Source organism: Gorilla gorilla, chromosome 16 (genome assembly GCF_029281585.2).
Source record: "Gorilla gorilla gorilla isolate KB3781 chromosome 16, NHGRI_mGorGor1-v2.1_pri, whole genome shotgun sequence".
Classification (NCBI taxonomy): Eukaryota; Metazoa; Chordata; class Mammalia; order Primates; family Hominidae; genus Gorilla; species Gorilla gorilla.
In genome coordinates this window covers 90,008,669-90,027,514 of record NC_073240.2, presented here as the reverse complement: position 1 = coordinate 90,027,514, position 18,846 = coordinate 90,008,669, and the positions used below count along the sequence as shown (strand labels likewise).

General features: G+C 49.5%; 1 protein-coding gene and 1 long non-coding RNA gene across 4 annotated transcripts in view; one reads left to right on the top strand and one right to left on the bottom strand.

The window, feature by feature from the left end:
• Window positions 1-10,905, bottom strand: part of ACAN (aggrecan) — a 71,315-nt gene extending 60,410 nt beyond the window's left edge. For 2 of the 3 annotated variants that reach the window (XM_055362929.2, XM_063698815.1), the window contains exon 1: window positions 10,552-10,691. The gene's annotated coding sequence lies outside the window, so the exon portion shown is untranslated. Of the gene's footprint in view, window positions 1-10,551 lie in introns of all 3 variants that reach the window. The other variant, XM_019010276.4, reaches the window with a different exon arrangement.
• On the top strand, window positions 10,410-18,138 carry LOC129526943 (uncharacterized). Its single transcript, XR_008671757.2, has 4 exons — window positions 10,410-10,911; window positions 15,215-15,340; window positions 15,475-15,623; window positions 16,370-18,138. It is a non-coding gene; the product is annotated as an uncharacterized lncRNA (long non-coding RNA).
• Window positions 18,139-18,846: the final 708 nt, after the last annotated feature.

The following is an 18,846-nucleotide window of genomic DNA, read 5'->3' as shown; positions in this document are numbered from 1 at the left end:
TTTACAGCAGTTACTGTTTTGAGAGCCCTTGCTCTGTGGGAGGTACTGTAGTTTAGCTATATTATCTCATTTTACCCTCCCAACAAATCTATCGGGAAGGAGTCATTATACCCAATTCACAGATGAGGAAAACGAGGCACAGCAAGACTAATCAACTCTGTCAAGGTCACACTGCTGATGAGGGGTGGCTGCTGACGAAGTCACTTTGGTGAGCTTGGAGCCCTTCTATCCCATCCACTCCTGGAAGACAATGGCTGAATGGATTCTTTTGTGAGTCTAAGCACTAGATGTCATCAGGAGGAAACTAGGAATAAATATGTAGGTACCAATGTGCCAGAGTCACCATCACAACTGAGGAGAGACCAGAGGGAGCTGGAGGGTCAGGGGAGGCCCCCAGGGCATGGAGCTGGAGAGGACAGAAGCAGATGAGTCTGGAGGTGAGGTGACAGATATTCAGTGTGGACCCCAGTGGCTGAGAAGAGGTGCTCACTGAGATCTACAAAGTCACAAAGGCTGAGTAGCCAGGGAGACCACATCTTATTCTCCATCCTAGCCCCACTGCCTGACCTGCTTCCTACTGTGACACAGAGGTGCTAGGACCCTGCGGCTCAAGAGATGTAAAGGAAATGAGGTGAAAGATGGCCCTGGCACATGCTGGGTAGCCCAGTAGTGATAAGGCCCCAAAGGTGGTAGCACCTAAAAATATACATTTATTCCTAAAAGCAGCTCCTCCCTGACGATGTTTGAGTCATCACGAACTACTGAGAGAAGCTGGGGAGATGTGGGGTTGGCATATGGAAGTGGCCATCCCTCTCCTCAGTTGGGTCACTGGTGGCAGAACATGAGCTGGCCCAGGTGGTGGCCATTCTGACTGTGCAGAGTCCCTGAGCCATGGTCACAGTAAAGACATATTCAATTCTGAGTCCCAGATTTCCTATATATGACAAAAGCAGAGTGCAACATATCAGTGGCTTTCAAAAGACAGAAAACTGGAGATGTTCTAATAGAATCTGGCTGTACCCTTCTTGACCCACCTCTCTAGCCCCCATGGAGTATCATAGACTGACCCCCGCAGACTCTGAAGCATGGTTTGAAAAGCTCTGAAGTTATTTGTCCAGCCAACAAACTTTTCCTGACCACCTACTGTGTGCCAAGCATTTCCTAGGTGCTGGAGACACAGAGTGACCAAGACAGATGGGGCTCATGTCCCATGCAGCTTTTGCTGCATGGAGATTTCCAAGGTCCATCAGCATATTAAGAAGGGACCCAAAATTAACTAGGGTTAATTTTGTTCAACCTTGACTTTCTCTGAGGGATGAGATCCTTTTCACCTACAAAGCCTGTTGCTGGCCTTGGAAGGCGTGTTCTATAGAAACCATCTTGGAGAACCAAGGGAGAAAAGGTCTCTGTCTCAGGAAGGGAAGTGGAGACAGGAGAAACTGGCCATGACCTCCTCTCTCCCCTTGGTGGAGTGAGAAGGAGTGCTCTTTGTGGAGCTCAGGAGGGCAGAGAATCACCAAGGAAACTGACCAGCCAGAATTTCTAGATAATGATAAGTTAAAGAAAAATGCAGGGGATGGGAGTGGGGGTGTTTGTTTTCTTTAAATCAGATGGGCACAAAAAAAAAAGCTTCCCAAGAGGAGGTGACATTTGAACTTGCATGACCAGAATGAACCAGCCATGTAAAGCCCTGTGGGAAGAGCACCTGGGCAGGGGGACCGAGAGGGCAAAAGTCCTGAAGGAAGTGAAAGGCCAGGGGCTGCAGGGAGGTGGAGGAGGGGAGAATGATGTGAGGAGGAGGGGATACCAGCCAGCCTGGGGGTCTGTGGGCCAAGGCTAGGGATTGGGCTTGATTTTAAGTGAGACAGGACCATCTCTAAGGTCTTCTAAATGCCTCTGCAATCCCCAGGGGGCTGAGGGGAAATATGCAAATAACCTTGATCAATTGCTCTGTGAATCGAAGGGCGAGTCATTCCGCGCAGTACTTGCAGTGACTTAGGAGGGGGTGGGAGTCCTGTTTTCCAACCGCTGAAGCATCAGCCTTATCTGGTGTACATAAATCTTGCTGACCCTGCTGCGCACAAACCTGGGAGTCCCTGGGTCACTGAGAAGGCAGATCCAGAGAGGAGGGCAGATGGGGAGGGCCTAGATGGGGCTGCAGGAGGCCGAGGCGCTAACCCCAGGGCTAGGCTCCTCCTTCGCTAATGAAGCCATCCCCACTCCTAACCCTCCTCCCGCTCAGGAGTGGGTGTGAAGGCAATCTAAGCAATCAGGTCTCCCATACCAGGTGACTGTCTGTCAAAATATTAACAAGTCACAACAGAGACCCACATGGGTTGCGTTTAGGAAACAAGTGGGAATCTCAGAACAAGGCTGCTTTAGGGGGAATAGATAACCTGGGGATGGGGGAGAACAAAGCACCTGGCTGGGTCACGTGAGTCTGGGGTGGGGGTGATGCCCATGGATGGGGCAGTGAAGTCAGGCGACAGAGACAAGCATGCAAGCAGGGCACCTCTTTACTCAGCTCCAGGGGCTGCTGTTCACCCCCATTGGTGCTAGTCCAAGTCTTCCAGGGGACGGGCACCCACTGGAGTCACCCAACAGGCCAGGGAACAACAGAGGGTTAGGCCCTCAGCTCACATAGGGGAGGCAGGTGGCCAGGTTTGGACAGGGAACAAGTGGAGAGGCAGGAATCCCCTGGGGTCAGAGCCCCACCCCACCCCACAGTGAACTCCACTGAATGTTCTATCTACCTCATTGTTGTCTTCTAATCCAGAGAAAAAGGAAGAAAATGAGTACCCAGCATGGCCAGCCTTTAGAGGGAAGGTTACAGATGTGAGATGTGGGGCTTGGAGAGCGCTTGCTGGGTCAGTGAGTTCATATGAGATTTAGGATTTTAAGCCCTACTGGTGGGGTCTCCCCTTGCCCCTTGGCCTGGGTGCAGCTGCTGTATTCCTGCTGCAGGCTCAACCTGGGCCAGTGCCTAGATTAGCATCTTTTTAGGCTCAAGTCCCTCCATCTGCTTTAGGAAAAAAAAGCTTCACGGTCAAATTCAGTTTGAAAAACTTGGTGATTTCCAAGGTCCATCAGCATATTGAGAAGCCCTGCAGGGAAGAGACCCAAAATTAACTAGGGTTAATTTTGTTCATCCTTGACTTTCTCTGAGGGATGAGATCCTTTTCACCTACAAAGCCTGTTGCTGGCCTTGGAAGGCGTGTTCTATACAAACCACCTTGGAGAACCAAGGGAGGAAGGGCCCCTGTCTCAGGCAGGGAAGTGGAGACAGGAGAAGCTGGCCATGACCTTCTCACTTCCCTAAAGGACAAACTGGGGGCAGTGGCTGTAGTCCTGCCCTTGGGGAAGGAAGAGAGCAAGTGGCCCAAGAAGCAGGGCTAGAGAGAAGAGCTTAGAACCAAATACACTCTGAGGAACTGTTTTGGGCTTTAAACTAGGAGTTGACAAACTAGACCACAATGGAATCACCTGGGGCAATTTTGAAAACCACAGATTCCCCGCCTCCAAGCCCCCATCTCACTGAAGCAGAATCTCTTGCAGCACATTAGGGCTTCAGCCACCCGTATTTTTGAAAAGCTCCTTAGATGCAGCTAATTTTAGGGACTGAAGGCTAACTCTAATGACACCTCCAGTCCTCCTTTTCAGTGTCTTGTGACGTTGAAAAACATTTACTACATTCCTGCCTGAGTCATCCTAGAATCCAGGCTTCCCCTGAGCCATCTGGATATGCAGGTCAAAGTGAGATGGGCTGGAGGGGAGACAGGGAGCATGTGCTTGGGGAGGGATGGAGTAAGGGGAGGGTCAGGCCAAGGGTCCAGACTTTGCTGGGAAAAATCCCCTACACAGGAACCGAGGCGGCGGCTGAGGCGAGAAGGCCAGGTTTTCTGAGGGAGATGGGAGGCTGAACTCTGACTTGCCTTACACATTTCTCTTCTAGAGGTTTTTTCCCCCCTCAAAATTAGCCCTGGAAACAGCGAGGACATGGAGGGACAGAGCCAGAAGGTGTCCCAAGGGTGGACAATGGGTAACCCAAGGACCAAATCTGTTTAGAGTTGGGTTCTGATTGGATGTCACAGCGTTGCTGTGATCTGACGCTTCCCTTTACTGGCTGGAATGGGACTTGCATGGTGTGAAGGGAGGAGCCTCAGAAGCCTGGGTGCAAGAGCAGCCTGTGAACCCCCATCCAAGTGTCCTCCGCTCTCTGGGACTCAGCCTCCCCCTCTGCATAATGAAGAAGACGCTGTGGTGACCCATAAATCCCTTTCTGCTCCAGTGTTTTATGACTCTGTAAAATAGAAGCTCAGGAAAGCTTGACAGTTTACCCAAATCCACCCCTTTGGCTAGTGGCTTTTAGTTAGGCCTTACTTTATCATGACTTCAACTCCATTTTACAGATAGGAAAGTGGAGGTATTCAATGACATGGCTGCATTGAGATAAATCTCCAGGGTCCTGATCCTCATTTGGTCCTCTTTTCAGTAGCTGGGCTCACCTCAGCTCTGGAGAACCCCCACCCCTCTACCTCCCACTCCCCATGGGGATGCCCCTGTGGGGCTGTCACGGTGCAGCTGCTGTATCTGCAGTGCTCTCTGGAGGATGCAGCTGCCCGGTGCTGCAACCTGATGCAGCACGTTCTGGGAACCAGAGGTCCCTGCATCTTGCAAAGGATGGAGGAGTGACAAAGTGAAGGATTGCCCAACTGGGTATTGTTGGTGCTCTCTTTGTCAAGAACTGAAAAGAATTTATAGTATTATGGTTCATTCAACTAGTCTATTGTATGTGCCTGGCCCTGGGTTAGGGACAGGGCACACCAGACACCAAAGGTGCCTGCATCGGCTTCAAGGCACCCCCACAGGCCTCCTTTGGAGGTCCTGACTGGATCTTGGCCCATGAGGGCAGGCTTAGCATCTCCGTGTTATAAATAAAGAACCTTAGGCTGAGAGGTGAAGCAGTTTCCCCTAGGTCATATGGCCATCAGTGCCCAGTCCATGTGACTCCAAGTGCAGTACTCCTCCCACCACACACACTGGAGGGAGATGCTCACACCACCCACTGCCCCTCCCCCAAGCAGAGGGAATACTATGGCAACCCAGCCCCAAAGAGCAGCCTTCTTTGGCTTCCTGATCACACGTGTGGATGCTGTAATTTTCCATAATGGGGACTTTAAAAGCCTCAAATATACTAATAACAGTTGCCATTTTATTGTATGTCTAATTTGTGCCAGGTCCTTTATTTGCTTTCAAACCTTCACAACTGTACCATGAGTCCATCTCACGGAAACAGAAACGCAGTGAGGCTCAGAGAGGATAACTGACTTACCCAAGGGGATACAGCTAGGATTTCAACCTCAGTCTGGCCCAGCAAAGCCCACATTTTTTCTAATTTACCATGGGGGCTCGGACTTTTCTTTTCCTTTTCATTTATTGTCTCCTCTGCACTGCCTACCTAACTCTCCTTCTTGTCCTATCCCCTCTTTTCCAGTTGCCGTGCCCAGTTGGGCATGGCCTGGCCCGTGAACTAAATGAAGGTCTGCAGCAGGGTGTCTCAGCCTTGGGACTATTGACATTTTGGGCCAGATAATTCTCTATTGTGCATGTATGTGGGCGGGGGCTGTGCTGTACACTGTAAGATGTTTCACAGTACCCCTGGCTCTATCCATGAGACGCTAGCAGCAAGCACCTCACTCTCCAGTGGTGACAACAAAAAATGTCTCCAGACATGGCCAAATGTTCCCCGGGGAAGGGGGGCAAAATAGCCCCAGGTGACAGCCACTGCTGTATAGAAATGAGGGGCCAGGTTCAGGTTGGTTACAGTCCGTCTTCCCCATTAGACTGTAAGTAGGTGGAGGGCAGGAAGAGTGAGTTGATTTATTCACTGCTATATTATCCATGCCTAGCACAGTGCCTGGCATGTAGCAAGTGCTGCTGAAAGAATGAATGAATGAATGAATGAATGATCTCTGGGAAGATGACATATTCTGTGATGAGAACCTGAAGGTCTAGATCCCTGTCCAGATTCTTACCAACCTGCTCTGGGGCAGCAGCCTGGGGCATATCCTTCCCCTCTTTGGGCCTAGGTCCCTTTTGCGATCTCTTAAATGAGGACCATCACAGGCCTGGAAGGCCCTGGGCATCTGTGATCTGGGGACTGCCAGAGACCAGGGAGCTGAGGGAGGCTGTCTCCCAGGTCAGGCATTGCAGATCTGCCATGTCCTGTGTTTCTCCTTCTTACCCTCACCCCTCAAGTCAAATCAATTACAGAGAGACAGGCACCCCTGCCCCCACATACACCAAAATAGTGACCTACACAGAAGAGGTGGCTCCTTTTTTGAGTGTGTATCTTAAGAGGAAAAACATGTAACCTCAAAGGTAACCAAATATCCAAATCGTGATGCCCAGCATCACACACCCCAAATCCACCTATTCATGAGTTTAACAAAAAGCTTCTTTAGGATACACTGTAAGGCCATTGAGAGGGAGAGAAGTCACCTCTCACAGGCCTGGCCAGCCCGCAGGGCCCGCCCTCCCAGCATGCATGCACACACACACACACACACACACACACACACACACACACTCCACCACTTACAAGGAGGCTCTGAGTTTTTAAAAGTAAACTCCACTGTTTCCGTTCTTGCCCTGGATTCAACTTTTGAAAAAAGAAACCGTTTTACCGTTTTCCCTACAAATTCCCCCTCTCTGGCCCTCCTCTCGCCTGCACTCCCGCTCCTTCTCCAGCCCTGCCCTTGTTCTGCCGGCCTCCCAGTGGCCCTTCTTCAACTGCGTCCAGGGGCCCAGAATCCCTCGCAGGGATGGCTGTGTCCTGTTGGATCTGGGGGAAGGAGAGCAGCCACTCCCAAAGTAGCTGTCACAGAAACGGGCCCTTCGTCCCATTGAAGGGGCTTCCTTTAAGTTATCAGGGCGGCAGCGCGGCTACCATCAGGACAGGAAGCATGGCCACGAGGCCAGGCCGTTGACAGCAGGAGAGGAAGGCTCCTGTTCCCAAGATGTGCTCCCGATCCCCTTTCCCAGGGCAGCTGCTGGCCTGTCCCCTCCCCTGCTCTACTTATAAGCAGACCTGTCCTCCATGCCCTGCTTCCTCTCTGACTCTGGGTCCTCTTCCTTGAACTTGCCTTTCCCCAACTCCAGCTTCCATCTCAGCTGCCTTGACTCCCCAGCACTTGGTGCAGTGGCAGCAAGAATGCCCCAGCACCTGCCACCTAGGGCCACAATGCTGAAATTTCTGAGACAGAAACATCATTGGGACCAATATAGTAAAAAAAAATAAATAAAAATATATGCAAATATAAAATTTGTATATATTTGCATATATACATTTATATTATAAACACACATACCCTTATAGAGGGCTTCAAAATAAATAACAGAAACAAAAGTTTCCAGAAACAATACTTACCTTTGCTACATAGGAGGCACTATGAGATTATCTAGTATTTCCTATTTTATTAAGAACCCTGCTAAATTGATTTCACAACCTGCAGTTGGACAAATCTGGTGCTAGACATCCCTGCAGCAGCAGAGACAGACTCAAAGTGGGACTCTAGGCAGGGTCTCATGGGCTTCCTTTGGCTCAGCTGAGGTCCTCCTAAGGGCCCAATAAGAAGGGTCTTGGGAGGAACCCAGTTCTAGAAGGCATCATTAAAAAGAAATTCACTGGCCGGGCATGGTGGCTCACGCCTGTAATCCCAGCATTTTGGGAGGCTGAGGCAGGCGATCACCTGAGGTCAGAAGTTCGAGACCAGCCTGGCCAACATGGTGAAATCTCGTCTGTACTAAAAATACAAAAATTAGCCGGGCGTGGTAGTACACAAGTAACCCCAGCTACTCGGGGTGGTACACAAGTAACTCAGCTACTGAGGCACAAGAATCACTTGAACCTGGGAGGCGGAGGTTGCAGTGAGCCAACATTGGGCCACTGCACTCTAGCCTGGATGACAGAGCAAGACTCCCATCTTAAAAAAAAAAAAAAAAATTCACACCAAAAGTTAGGACACATAGTCTCTTATCAAGAGAAAATATTTGAAATTTTTGCTATCCATAACTTGGGGTTTGTGACCCACAAGGGGGCTTAGGAGCTGTCAGAGGAGAGGAATTAAAGTTTGTGGTGCTTGCTGAGAGCTGGACAAGGCACCCACTTTATGTCTTTTAATCTTCACAAAAATCTCTTATTGGAGGATTTTCTCCCCTTTTTAGAGAAGAGGAAATGAAGCCTCTGGGAGGCTCAGTACCCTTATCAAAGCCATGTAGCCTGCGAGTGGCTGAGCTGGAATTTGAATCCCAGTCTTCCTTGCATGCAGGCTGTCCACCCTCCTGGCTCTTGCCCACTGTCTCAGGAGGTGAGCTCTCTCTTGGAGCTCCCTCTCTAATTGGGGAGGGGGCATAAGAGGAGGAGAATGCTCTGCCTCGGCATGCAGGGGTGAGTGGCTGCCTGGGATCGGGCGTGTGGGTGTGAGAGAGATGGGGAACAGGGGCAAGAGGTGTGCCTGGGTGTGAGGAGGGCTTCCGAACATTAAACAAAATGTTCCCATTTAAGTATGATTGTCAGTGAATATTCTAGAAAAAGAAAAACATTCATTTACTACTAGAATTAAGAATGATAATAGTAATATTAATAATATGAAACTGTTACTGAGTACTTGCCCAGTGCCAGTCACTACGCTAAGCCCTTTGCTTGGGTCATCTCATATCTGCTGTTTATTGAGTACCCGCTGTGGGCCAGCATTGAGCACAGAGCCTGGCACCTAGGTGGCATTCAGCAGATATTGGAGAATGAATGAAAATACCAGGCACAGCACTAGAAACTACACGTAAGAATATCTAAATTAAACACAGCTCAAGGTAACCTGTGGAATTCCAGCATCTCGCTAAGAGATATTTTCTTCCTTTGGACAATTTCTTCTTCTGAAACTTTTTATACTGGGGAGATCTACTATTCTGCAATCTTTCTTTCAGGTTAGAACCTCTCCTCCCCACTGCCGCTCAATGCTTCCTCCCCCAACAAGCTTCAGGGTTTTCTTCCCCATTGCCTTTCCATTTCCTGCAGTTTCTCCCTGGAGCCTGTGATTGACAAGCCAACACTCCTAAACTGTATATTCATAGTGCCTCCAAACCCACCTTGCCCAGGGTGCATGAGCAACCTGATTGCTCCTTGTCCATGGCAACCCAGGACAAGAAAGAGAGACAAGGATTAGAACCCAAGAATTCTGGACTCTTAAATCAGGACGAGGGACCGACTATGGCCTCAGAAAACCTGGATTCTAGTTCTGCCCTTGCCCCTAAGTCACAGTTCAACCTTCAGAAATCCATTGCACCTTTCTGGGTCCACTTGCCCTCCTCTTCAGACGAAGTGGGTGAATTTTCAAGGTCCAGAGTCCCCTCTAAACTGTCAGACTCCCACCCACTGCAGCACCCAGGACCCCAAAACACCGTGCTAACCCAATTCAGCTTTGTATTTTCCTCCTGGCAGCCACCCCCACAGAACCAGAATTTACACATCAGTCAACATGCTGGAACTCCAGCTTCTTCATGGTGAAACCCTAGTAGGATCCTGTCAGAACCCAGCTCATGACTGAAAGGAGGATAATGATGGAAAAGTTTGGGTTGGATCCTGTTTCACAACCAGAGACAAGCCCCCACCCCCGCAGCTTGCTCTGCCTAGAGTGTGGTTCAGTTGACATACTGACAGCCTCCAACCCAGCCCCTGGGTTGGAAAGGGCTCCTGCTCCACCAGCATTGGCTTCGTTTGAAGAGGAACCCACAGACGGAAAAACCGCTCGTGGTCGTGTGTCCTCAACTCCCCTCCCCTTTCTTCCTTGAGAAATGCCCCTTCTTGGTTGGACACCCGTGTGTTCAGGGCACTGCTCTCCTCTCCCCTGCTGGCAGTTCAGTAGCTCTGTCCCAGGTTCTGCCACTCTCCCCTGGGCAGACTCTTCAGGCACTCTGGTCCCTGAAGTAAGCCAAGTGGCTAAGGATGGACTATCTAGCCTCGGCTTAGGACCCGCTGTGTCCCTGACATAGTGTCCATATGATTTCATTTATGCTTCCAGACCCCGCGAAGGCCTTTCCCTTCTCGGCTGACAGAGGGCAGGCAGGCCAAGGCTCAGGAAGGTGAAGCACACCTTCCAGCTCAAAAGTAGCACCTCGGGGATTTGAACCCACATTCCCTTGACTCTGAAGCTGCTACTCTGTCAACCATGGGTCTTTCCAGACCCTAGGATTTAAAATCACATGGGGGTTTGGAGAAAAGGCTCCCTTGTTCCTTCATCCTGGCGGACTAGGAGACAAGTGCCCCTCCTCACGTGTTCCTTTGCCCCATTCACTGAGTCTGCAACAGCCAAAAAGTTTGCTCAACTCCACCGCGGACGCAGCCGGTGGATGTGCTGCGCCCCCGGCACACATAGCTCTAGGGCGGAGACCAAAGGAGTGCAGCCCCCAGCCCCGGGCGTGCAGCCTCAGCCCCGTTCCTGGCTCGCCGGGCGCCCTGGGAGAGCCTCGCTCTGGAGGGAAGGAGACAGTTACCTTGAAGAGTTGGACTCCCTTCTCCAAGAACTTCAGTCCCACACACCTGGCGAGGCAGCTGGGGGCTCCTGGGGCCGGGAGGCCCGGGTCTCGCTGCGTAGCGAGGGAGACGCTCTGCGCGGGCGCTGCGCACCCCTCCTCCTGCCGGCGTCCTGTCCGCAGGTCCCCTCGGGCTGTGGCCGCAGCGGCAACTGCTGGGTTGCGGAGTCCTGGCTGGCTGAGGGAATGGACACTGAAAGGTGCCCGGAGACCCTGGCACCCGCGTCAGATGCCGGCCGGCGAGGGTGCTGAGAGAGAGAGACCTTGAGCAGCGCTGCGCGCGTCCTCAGCTCTGCGAGCCCCCTCTGGAGCGGCGGGGAGGTAGGTGGGCGGGCGGGCGGGCATGGCGCGCTGTGACACATACATAGGGACGGGCGGGGGAGGGGAGGGCCCGTGAGGTGTGGGGGCGGGAGGGGGCGAGCGCAAAGGGAAACCCCACCCCCGGGGACCGAGGGGCGGCCGACAGGGGGAGGGGAAGGCAGAGGCGTCTGGAGCGCGCTGGACCCTGGCTCCGGACCGGCGCGCCGAAGGGGAAGCCGCCCTGCGCTCAGGGCGCGAGAGGAGCGCTCCCCGGGGCGGCGCGGACCCGGCAGCTCCGGGGCTGGCGGGAGGAAGGCGGCGCGAGAAGGGCTGGAGGGCCCGCGTCTGCATTGCGGTCGGCAGCTCCGCAGTCGGAGGGGCCCAGGAGGGCTGCACCCTCAGAGTATACCCAAGTGCCCGGACTCTGAGGCCGCCGCGGCCGGACAGGGCTCCCGGGCGCCCGGCGGGGGTCTGCAGCTGAGGCTGGGCACGACGCGATCTAAGGAGGGTGCAGCCCCCTACTGTCGGCCACGATTTGGAACGACCCTCACCGAGGAGCTGGCTGAAAGTTTTTTTGGGGGTGGCGTACACCGGGATGGCAGGGGATGGTGGAGAGGGGGAGGTAAGGCGTCAGCGGGGAGACGCACGGGGAGCTGCGAGTCTCTGGGTCTTCAAATTCCCCGGGAGAGACCAAGGACGTCTCATATGAAGCAGGAATTCTCCAGTGTCTCTACAGTACTCTTTAATACTGTTTCCGGGAAAAGGAGAAAAAGAACTAGCAGCTTTTGAATCCCTCCTATGAGCCCGTTGTGTAACATACATTAACATTTCATTTAATTTTTCCAAAGAGCCCAACAAGGTAAATATGGCAACTTCCCACCTGCCCCTAACCAAAGATGTGAAAACTGAGGCTCAGAAAGTGGTGGAGATCCCTCTTTAAGGTGGGACTGAGTTCGAGTCCAAGGTCTTGTGCTCTCTGCTACACAGGCTGCTGGTTGAGCCACAGCACCTTCGGAGGACTCAAGCTGGCTGGTGACCTTCAGAGTTCTAGTGGAGGAAGCTGGTGGTGCTTCACACCAGGATGTGGTGGCCACAGTCAGGATGGTGGTGGAAGCTTCCTGACCCTCTCATTGGGCAAGAAGAGGAAGAAGTGGAATCTTTCGGGACTCCCCACTACAGAGATAATAGACCACACTTTAATCAGTTCCTTGATGAAAAGGAACTGAAGTGCCTCGGTTTCCCCAGGGCGACTCCACTGGAATTATGTGGTTATTTTACTGGCCATCTCTGCCTGGGGGCGGGACTGGCCCTGGCCCAGCACATGCTCTGTGAGCCGCCTGTCTCTCCCCTGTCCAGGGCAGTGAAGCCCCGTCGGAGGGAGCATAGTGCCCACTCTACCCACCCACCTCTCAGAGCAATGGCTAAAGTGTTCCAGTGGTTGGCCATTCTTGATTTCACCCTTTTTTTACCTGAGCGTATTGAGTCAGGTCTGCAAGTCTTGAAGCATTTAGGACACAGACAAAATGCTGGTGACCGAAGCCCCTTAGGGGGTGATAGTGGCTTCTCTCACAGATAAAGAAATGAGATGAGGCCGGGCGCAGTGGCTCACGCCTGTAATCCCAGCACTTTGGGGGACCGAGGCGGGCGGATCACGAGGTCAGGAGATGGAGACCATCCTGGCTAACACGGTGAAACCCCCGTCTGTACTAAAAATACAAAAAAATTAGCCGGGCGTGGCGGCGGGCGCCTGTAGTCCCAGCTACTGGGGAGGCTGAGGCAGGAGAATGGCGTGAACCCGGGAGGCGGAGCTTGCAGTGAGCTGAGATCGCGCCACTGCACTCCAGCCTGGGCGACAGAGCAAGACTCCGTCTAAAAAAAAAAAAAAAGAGACGAAATCTTAATAGTTACTGGCCTCAATGCCTGGATCAGGGAGAAATGACCCTCTGGGAAAAAAACAGTCCCTGAAATTCCAACGAGGTCATGGATTCTCATGCCTGTGTTTACCTGATGCCTTGTGGGAGAACAAATTGCTCTCATTTGTAAAATGGGGTCATGTCAACATTCATCCTAGGGCAGGTGGGGTTAATGAAGAACAAGCCAAGGGCAATATTAATTAGGCGATTTATCTCTGTATTGAAGGGAACAAATGTTTATTGATCATCTGGTTTTGTAATGAGTCTTAAGAAACATGTATTGGGCACCTATTATGTGTCAGATGCTGCTTGGTACAGCAGCCTCTCAGATGGATGCCATTCCCATTTACACACTAAGAAACCAAGACTCAGAGGCCACCAAGGTAGTGAATGGGATTGGAGTACAGGCTGGTATGAATTCGCACTCCCTACCCCTAAAGGACACAAAAAACCCAGGATGATGGCAACGCATTTGGACACTTTAAAGACAGTATTCAGCGAGTCAAAGGACATGCGTGTCAGAAGGCCCTTGGTGGCATACACAGGCTCTTCCTGTCCAACTCAGGAGCTCTGTTCCGGTGTAATATTTCTGAAGCTGGTCATCCCTCTTCTGCTAGAATACTTTACAGTTGCCTAATGCCTTTTCCAGGCTGCCTGATGCAATCTGCTGTAAACTGGCAATTTCTAACCTCTTGCTGCTCAGAGTATGTTCTATAGACTGGCAGTGTCACCTGGAAGCTTATTCAAAATGCAGAATGCCAGGTTCCCCAGACCTACTGACTCACAATCTGCATTTTAACAAGATCCCTCCCGTGTTGTATATGCCTGCTGAAGTTTGAGAAGCACTGTGCTGACATCATTCAGCAGGTTCTACTCATTCAATCACAAATCACAGAATAAGAGAATCTCAGAGCTGGGAAGAGCTCTTGGAGAACTTTAAGGACACCCCTCCATAGAGTATGTCAGTCCTGTCCATGATGTTTCCCTCAAGTAGGACATCAGACTCTGCTTGGATGTGGCCATGAGTTTGACTCCCTTCTGAGGCCACATCCAATTTTTTCACATGGTTCTAGTATTTAGGCAGCTTTCAGCTTTCACAGAAGCTCATGCCCAATACTGTGGATTCAGCAGTGAACAAGACAGGCCCATTTCCATCCCCCCAACCCTAACCTGTCCCAGGACCTCCTGCCACATGAGAAACCTTTCTGTGTTTGGAATCAGTGATCTCAAGTCTCTCCCTTCTCCCTTTTGGATTGGGTCCAGAGGAGAGCTCACCTCAATAACCTGGGTCCTGTGCTTCTGGTAATGCAGCCAACATTTATGTGCTCTTATGACAGCCTCATCATGACTCATTTGGAGCCTGCAGCCAGCTCAGACTTCCTTTTCACATGTGCTTCTGCCACCTAGCATCTCCTTTGGCTTATCCTGGTACAATGGGTTTTTCCAATCCAAGTGTGGGGCTTCATTTTTGCTTCTTTTAAACATTACACTAACTAATTCAGTTTACTACTTCAGATCATCTTGGATTCTGACTCTATTATTCTATGTGTTTGCCATTCCTCTTAGCAGCAGACATTCTACAAAGCTAACTAGTGTGCCACTTCTATGTTTTCATTCAGGCTGTTCATAAAAATATTGCCTGGGACGGAGATTAGAGCTGAGTTCTAGAGCAGAGCACCAGAGACAGCCCTCCTGGAATGAATGACATAATTGGATATTCCAGTTATAATGGCTGTGTAACAAATCACCTCAAAACTGAGTGTCTTAAAACAATAGTTATTTAATATCTCTCATGCTTTCTATGGATCAGGAATTTGGGAGAAACTTCGCCAGGCAGTTGTGGCTTGGACTAGCTCATGAAGTTGTAGTCAGATGTCAGTTACAGCTGCAGTCAGCTGAAGGCTTGACTGGGGCTTGAGGATCCATGTCCAAGGTGGGTCGCTCACGTGATTGGTGAATTGGTGCTGGCTGCTGGCAGTGACACAGTGAGTGCAGTGTTTCTGTGTCATAGGTTTGGAAGTCCCACACACGGCCAGCCCTGAACTAGTGTGGGAGGGTCATACAGGGTGTGAATACCAGGGGATGGGGATCACTGGGGGCATCTTGGAGGCTGACTTCTACACTCCATTAAACTAACTCATAGAGCATGGCCAGTCCCCCGATCCATCTGACTGTATTACCATGGAGTGCTTATTTCTGTCCCGTACATGGAGACGCCATGAAGGTACCTTGCTAAGTCCCAATATAAGGTGCTTGCAGAATTCCTCTGAAGCATTCATTCCAAACTCTTTTACAAGCAAGTGGCCTAATTCTGCTCTCTAGAGCAACACAGTCTGCCCCCATTTCAACAGGGGCATCCTCCAGTTAGTGCAGGAGGGTTCTCACATCACCCTTCATGTCTCTCCTCACAGGGTCTTTGACCGTTTCCCAAGGGAGTGTTCTTCTGGAGTTTGCTTCTGGATTCCTCACTCTCTGCGAACCTTGTTTGTGGATGCCCCTCAAAAATGCAATGCCCGGCATTAGATGCACAAGCCCAGGTGTGGACTGATTAGAGGGGAGCCAGGACAACTCTTTTCTCTAACCATTTGGGTATTCTGCTCCTACCGGTATGGCCAAACATCGTTGAGTTTCAGAACTACATCTCACTGTTGCTTGATATTTAATCTTGCAGGTTATTAAAATGAAGACTGTTTCCATGCTGGCCCCCATGAAAGGGATTCCTGTGTATCTCAAGCAACAAAGAGAGCTGTGGAGCAAGGAGATTCCCTGTGTAATCGGGAGCATTGGATGTGAATCCCAGGTCTGGCATGGGAACCTTGGGTGAGTTTCTTAACCTCTCTGGATTTTGGTTTCACATCTGTAAAATGGAGCTATCTTATGGAATTGTTGTGAGAATTAAAATAAGATATGGAATGTCAGCCCCTAGTAACTGATCTGGCTCAAAGTGCAAGGATGGTTAATTTTCTTCCGTCCCCCTAGCCCCCACAATTTGGTGTGCCTGAGTAAGTACATTCTCTCCTGTGTGCTGTTTTCTGTGTTTGTAAAAGAAGCTAAAAATACCCACCTCATAGGAGTGTGGCAACGATGAATACTATATGTAATATGTGTAGAGAACGTTGTGATCCTTTTTGGAAGCAAAGGGCCATAGAAACATGATATAGAAAAGCCTTCTTATAGCAGAACTGGGCCAGGGAGTGGAGTCTAGTGAGAACTAGTGGAACACTTGAAAAGTGCTGTTTTATTACTTTAACACTGTACAAGTGGCAAAGTAGGAGGGAAATGTTATAATAAAGAACATGGAGACAGTTAATGAAACACTCACAAGCCTCCACGGGTCTGTGTGGAATAATGACATACAGTAACGGGAAAGTGCTGTGTCACCAAAGACATAGAAATTGAAGGGCACGTTTAAGGAAACTCTTAAAGCTTCAGTTTCAATTTTTTTTTCTGAATTCATAGCAGATTCTTATTTTTAGTAAAACCCTGCCATTTATAAAAGAGGAAATTATGGCAAGCATTTTATTCATTACTCACTAGTGTTTTTTTTTATCATTGAGAATACTCAGTGAGTGATGCTGAGTGGAATGTTACGTATCACCATCAACATCAGCATCCATCCCATCACCATCATCACAACCACCACCACCACCACCATCATCATCATCATCATCATCATCATCATCAACAGTTTTTTCCAAGCAAGTCTGGAATAAGAAGAGAAGTAGGAGGATTTAGGCTTTGTACTTCCTGGCAGCCGCAGCCCCTGAGGCTCATGCGATCCTGCTCACCTTCTCTCCCTGACCCCGAACCCTAAGGGGCTCCCGCACTCCAGATCGTAGCTGGCTCTTCTCTATTCTTTTCCTTATTCCAGCCATTAGAGTCTTTTGGGACTGGTTTCTCAACCTTTGTCACATTGGGCTTGATATTTTTAGTTTCTTTCAGTAGTAAATATTAGATTATTCAGAAAAATTGTTGTCCCAGATTTCCACACATGATGGTATAGATACAGAATATACACTTATAAAATAAGCAAAAATAATATCTCATGAACGTTTGCTAGAATTGAAATAGAAGAGGTGCAGGCAGCAACCCCATAGCTTAAAAGTGATCTGCTAAGATGTGGGCATGACTTTTCCCCACAAAACTTGGCACTCATTTGATATTATAGTGCGGGGGAATAGTCTTCCTGACATTTTAGTGGTTGTTATTGCTGTATTTTTTTTTTTAGGGCATATTTTTTTAAGAGGAGAAAATGAAGAATATGTAAGGAAAAAAATCAGTACTTAGCTGGGTTACCTTTTATTCTTAGGACATTTACTTGTTAGCATTAAAGTCTTAAAATAGTCATCTACCAATTACATTACCAACAGGCGTTTCCAAAATGCTGAGAGTACTCTATCTAGTCTCAAATTCTCAAGTTCAAAAAAATGGAATGCCGGTTCCTCCATGGGCTGACACAGCCTCATTATTATGGCCATATTTATTTACTTACTTATTGTGGTAAAATATACATAACATAAAATTCATCATTTAAACCATTTTAAGAGTACAGTTCAGTGCCATTAAGTACATTCACATTGTTATATAATCATCACTACTATCCATCTTCAAAACTTTTTTTATCTTCTGCAATGAAAACTATGTACCCATTTAATAGTAATTCCTAATTACCCCTACCCTCTGCCCGTAGCCACCACCATTCTACTTTCTGTCTCTATGAGTTTAACTACTGTCAGTACCTTATGTAAGTGGATTAGCGCCAAATTTGTCTTTTTGCGATTGGCTTAGTCACTTAGCATCATGTCTTCCAGGTTCAGTCATATTGCAGCATATGTCAGGATTTTCTTCCCTTTAGGGTAACACTTATTGAGCTCTTACTGCCTACCGGGCCTTGTGCTATGCGCTTCAACAGACCTCACAATCACCCTATGAGGTAGGGAGTCTCACTAACTCTATTTCACAGATGAAGAAACTGAAGACAGGAATGTTTAGAAAGCTGCCTGATATGGTTTAGCTCTGTGTCCCCACCCAAAACTCATGTTGAATTGTAATTCCCAATGTTGGGGGAGGGACCTGGTGGAAGGTGATTGGATCGTGGGGGTGGATTTCCCGCTTGCTGTTCTCGTGATAGTGAGTGAGTTCTCACAAGATCTGATGGTTTAAAAGCGTGTAGCACCTCCCCCTGCACGCTCTCTCCTGCTCTGCAATGGTCAGCTGTGCTTGCTTCCCCTTCGCCTTCCACTATGACTGTAAGTTTCCTGAGGCCTTCCCAGTCATGCTACCTGTACAGCCTGCAGAACCGTGAGTGAATTAAACCTCTTTTCTTCATAAGTTACCCAGTCTCAGGTAGTTCTTTACAGCAGTATGAAAACAGACTAATACAGTGCTCTGCTAGTTAGTAATGGTTGCTAACTAGTAGAAGCAGGGTTCTAACCCAGGCCACCTGGTTCCAGAGCCTTCATACTTTACAACTTTTAGGCCAGGTGCGGTGGCTCAAGCCTGTAATCCCAGCACTTTGGGAGGCCGAGGCGGGTGGATCACCTGAGGTCAGGAGTTCAAGACCCGCCTGACCAACATGGAGAACCCTCGTCTCTACTAAAAATACAAAATTAGCCAGGCATGGTGCCGCATGCCTGTAATCCCAGCTACTCAGGAGGCTGAGGTGGGAGAATCGCTTGAGCCTGGTGGGGCAGAGGTTGCGGTGAGCCAAGATCGTGCCATTGCACTCCAGCCTGGGCAACAAGAGCAACACTACATCTCAAAATAACAACCATTTACTGAGTACTTACTACATACCAGGGACTAAGCTAGGCACTGTGCCAACACATTTCCCTCCCTCTCTTCCTTTCTTTTATAATATGTGATATATATAAAGTGCATCTTAAGTGTACAACTCAGTGAACAACATTGTAGTCACACCCAGGTCAGTATGAAGAACCTTTCTAGCTCCTTTGAAGATCCCCCCACCCCAGGGCGACCACTATTCTGACCTGACTGATAGATCAATTTTGTCTATTTTTGAACTTGATTGGATGTTATTTTC